This window comes from Lepidothrix coronata, unplaced genomic scaffold (assembly GCF_001604755.1).
Source record: "Lepidothrix coronata isolate B3197 unplaced genomic scaffold, Lepidothrix_coronata-1.0 Scaffold37, whole genome shotgun sequence".
NCBI lineage: Eukaryota > Metazoa > Chordata > Aves > Passeriformes > Pipridae > Lepidothrix > Lepidothrix coronata.
The window spans coordinates 1,563,195-1,567,860 of record NW_016690217.1 but is presented as its reverse complement, the minus strand read 5'-3'; the positions used below and the strand labels follow the sequence as shown (position 1 = coordinate 1,567,860).

General features: G+C 37.7%; 1 long non-coding RNA gene across 1 annotated transcript; it reads right to left on the bottom strand.

The window, feature by feature from the left end:
* Nucleotides 1–481: 481 nt before the first annotated feature.
* LOC108496176 lies at nucleotides 482–4,367 on the bottom strand. The gene is made up of 3 exons (XR_001874373.1): nucleotides 4,314–4,367; nucleotides 3,979–4,034; nucleotides 482–611 (listed from the first exon to the last, which is right to left on the bottom strand). It is a non-coding gene; the product is annotated as an uncharacterized LOC108496176 (long non-coding RNA).
* Between the last annotated feature and the right edge of the window lie 299 nt (nucleotides 4,368–4,666).

Sequence of the window (4,666 nt, the reverse complement as noted above, 5' to 3'; positions counted from 1 at the left end):
GGGCATTTTCTGTGCTCATTAGTAGCTGACACAGTTTTTGGATGATGTTAAATAGTTTAAGGAAATAACTGTGCTTTAAGTTGTCCATGGTTATAGCTGTGAAGTGATGACTAAGTAGATAGGATGGTCTTAACACTTATGGTTTTACTTCAAGCGAATAGCAGCAAAGGTCAGTGCTCTAAAACAGACAATCAAACAAAACATCTTTCGTAGGAATAAACACCAAAAATTTTTCTTGCTAAAAATTATAAATTGAAAGTAAGTGTTGGGAAACCTTTACCATGTATATGTTAACTGCACATTGGTCATTTAAATGAAAATTAATCAAAAGCATGCTTAAAGCCTGTGCTGAAATGTGACTGAATTAATTTTCTCTGGAAACTCTTGCTAATGGACACAAATTTTACTTTTTTTTTCCTCGAATTTGTCGAAACACAGTATTAATAACATTGTACTGTCTTCTTTTACTTTTTTGGTTTCTGCATGTCTTCTTTCTTCATCTTCTAGATTGGGATAGCCTCCAATTTCTTCTCTCCCTTTCTGCTCTTCCCTTCTTCCCATAGCTTGGCTGCATGGAAGAGGTTTTTTGTTCCAGCTATGTTGTTTGGCAGCTGAACAAAACAAGCATGTCAGGGAGGGGAATAGGACAGGTAGCTCTGACATAGCTTCATGCTGCCAACTCCTCCAGATATACAGGACAACTTTGGTTACATAACCTCATCCAGTATTTGGAAAACCAGGTTCAGACTGAAAGGGACCTGTGGATCCCATGGCTATGCCTGTGATGTTAAATGCTCCCTTACTCACTCCAACAAGGGAGCACAGAGAGCCAGTGGAAGTGGGCTCTTTCCATGGCTCTTCCACGGGACCCACAGCCCCATGGCACTGGTGTGACACTTAATATATAAAAAGTCAAAGTTGGAGCACTCAATGAGCTGAGGGAGTTCCTGCCTAGAGGCAGGGGGTGTGCTAGGGGAAGAATATTTTAGAATTGCAGAGGTCTTATAATAGGTGGTTTATGGAAGAAACTAAAGATGAGGAAAAAAAAGGATTTGGATGATTTGGGGAGGAACAAGCTGGCAAAAACAAAGAGATAAGGTGACAGAAAGAGCTGGTTGTTTTTAAAACAGTTTGCTAATCAATACACTTGTCTGCCAGTGCTGTGTGCCCAATTAGCAGAGTCTATCCTGTCTTCTTATTGTATTAATTTCTAGCTTTGCTTTCCTGGGTTCAGGCCTATGTTCTCTGTGTGTGTATGGGCATACTGAGGTCTCGGTGCCAGCAGCTGGAGTAAGACCAGGGGCTTGGCGGGCTCATGGTAGTGGCACCAGCCTCTGACAGGCTATGATTACATGTGCACATGTGGTGCATTTGTGTGCTCTGCATCTACCTGAGTTTTTAATCATCTCTAGATTTTAGTGTCATTTAAAGACAGCTCAAGCCATGCCAAAGTAGGGAAATTTTGAAACACTTGATTCCTGCATAAAGTGTCTGGTAACATGACAGATGGCAGTTGTAAGTTAGTTAGAGAAATTGAAAAAGGGTTTAGAATTTAAAGGCACCCAGCTAATTGAGATCACTGTCCCACATTACATAGCCATTTACTACTGGAAGTCACATTTCAATGAGCCAGGAGATTAATTTTTATCCATTTATAATAAGGGGAAATAGGGGGGCTTGATAAGTTAATTTCGAATTTTATTTCTTTTCTGTATTGTCATTACTCTTTTCTTCAATTATTTCTTTTATTTGTTTTGTTTCTGTCATTTGTGCTGGGTTTTTTCTTTGGCTTTAGGTTGGTTCTGGGTTAGTTTGGTGGTTTTTTTTCTCCTGCTGCTGCTTTGTGGAAGGGAAATTATCATTACTTATTTACTGGTCTCCCACAATACTTCCACATTTCTGTGTTTTGGCATGTTTTTCAGGAGGTAGGAGTTACTGTGAGACAAGATCCAGAATATCTGAGTGACTGATTTCAGTCTAATCCATCATCTTGGACAATATTGACACCAGTCTAAGTAATGCTAAACCAGTGCATCCTTCATAACCAAAGATGTTAATGATCCCCACAGCTTCTTTATGGCATTACACTTTGTCTGTTCCAAGGGCTTTTGGTGATACTACAGCTTGGATTCTTCACTCCTGAGATTGTAAAAGGTTGAAAGACAGACTTGCCATGAGGTTCCTTATATTCCTTTATGTTGTCAATCCTTATCTAGAGATAAAGGAACTGCAGCTTTCAACTGAATGTGATGAAGCAGTCAATGCCTCACAGTAGTTAAGAATTACTGAGTTTATACACAGGATTTTTCCTCAGTTTCTTCCAATAGTAATCACTTAATTCCCCAATGTAGCCTTCTGAGAACTATGAATAAGAAATTGTGGGATTATTTTGTCACAGATTAACATTAAATCTAAACTTCAAGTGTTTCAATAATATAGTTAAAGTATATAGGACAGTAAAAATTAGAGATAAAGTAGGTAATCTACTTACATTTCAGGAAAATGTAATGCATTTTCAAAGTATATTACGTCCAGCTCACTACCTTTCATAAAAAGACGGTCGGTAGTTCAGTGCTTTTAGATTCCTGAACCTCCCCTTGTTCTTTAGTTATTTTGCTTTCCCTGGAAATATTGCATGTTATATATGCTTTCAAAAATTCTCTGGTCTAAGAGGTGCTGTGAGAAACCCCTGATGACTTTGCAGCATGTCAGGGGAGTTAGTTACAAGGTAGTTAAAGTTGATGTTCCCAGCTCCTGAGATGTCTCATCTTAAAATGCAAATCCTTTGGTGAAGGAGCTAGTCTGCTTCTGTAAGTATACCTGTTTGTAAACATCTAGTACACCAGCATCAGATCTGCACCAATTCTGGTAGATTCTTCGGAGTCTAATTTACTGCAATAGCTTTGATAGGCTGGATCACAAATTAAACAGATGGCATGTGAAATGCTTACTCTGAACCATTAAGGGACGGTACAACATGCTCTTCAAGTAGTTTTCTACACATCCCTCTCCCTTCTTCTCCTCGTTTCAACTTTTTTCACCTTTCTTTCTTTTATTTTTTGCCAGAGCCCTTTCCAGATAATAATCAATTTACCCTCCTATGCATTTATAATTTTTTTCACATGTTAAGACTGTGAAGCCTTTTATATAATCTATTTTCCCAGAAACATGGTAAGGACCATTAGATACCTTACTGTTCTATCTCTACCTTGTATGTATTTGTGTTTCAATTGTTTTGAGAGGTCTGGGCTTGGTTTTTTTTCACATTTTATTGTGACTCTGACAAACAGCAATAGCTAAGTTGCTACATACTTTATAATGTTTTTCCCTAGGCTAAGTGTTTGCTATTTTGTAGGTTGAACTCCTTCAATGTGAAGAAGCCCTTGTAGTTTAGAAAACACTTAGTTCATCTACCTGATGGGTTTAAAAAGCATTAACATTCATTGAGTAGCTTTCTCATCTCTTTAATTTTGACTGTTGATGTTTTTAGTCCCTTTATTTACTGCGTTTGCATAACTGGTTTAGCAGGAAATAACACATGACTATTTTGGTTCCTCTGTATGAGACACTATTAGTGGGGATTGGTGTTTTGGACCATTAAAACACTGCCCAAGAAAGGAGAAGTCACTATTTTTTTTTATTTAATTTAATTTAATTTTATTTTATTTTAATTTAATTTTTTCATGCAGTTCTGTAAGAATAGCTTGGTGCTTTGTAGAGATTTGGTAGGGGCTCTATGTGTGTGTATGTTCATATCCTCAGAACAGAATACTATTTTTACCTCTTTCAAACAGTTCAAACATGGCTCTCTGTTTACCAAATGCTTAATTTTCACTCCCATCCTCAAATTTAAAGATAGAATAAATGAGACTTTTTTTGTGTGTGTATTTCTTTGTAAAGTAGTTTGACCTGAACATATACAGGCTTGAACTTTGCTTAGTGAGTCTTATAGCCCATAGTAAAGATCTCTGAACTTACCTGGCTTCCCATAGCTACACCAGTGCTGTAGAACCCACAGATATATTATTCCTCACCTGAAAAACAAACAAACAAACAAAACAAAACCAAAATCATCAGCAAAACTTGCTGCATATAAAAACATAAATAAGTTTGATTTCTAATTGCACAACTTTCATTCTTGATGGGAAGATCTGCAGGGAAGTTTTGGAAGAAAGGCAGGGATGTGGTACTTCTAATACACTCTTATTGAATCCTCATTCTTGAACAGCCAAATTAACTACTGCTTTCAAATAGTATTATCCCCACAACATTTCATCTTGTTGTTTTTCTAATTTCTTACATTGTTTTCTCACCTTCATGGAAGGATTCATTTGCCTGTCATCATGAGGATATAACAAACTACTGGAATGCAGCAGATGGAGCTCACGTATTGTGGCAACAGTACATAACCCTGGTGTTCAAAGGCTCTTTAGTGTCTTCAATATGTCTGCAGGGCAGCCAGGTGGGACTGCAGCATATACAGCTGTACCAAAAGTAACAGCAATCTGGATTTGTTGATACCAACAAAGAGAAAAGGATTTGCAGTCAGGTTTGGGTGTGTGAGGCTTGCACAGGACATGAATAGCCCATGCCGAAACCCTCAGCACTGACACTGCTGACTATACAGACTTTAAGAAGATTAAAGTTGGCAAAACTTCTGCTCTCT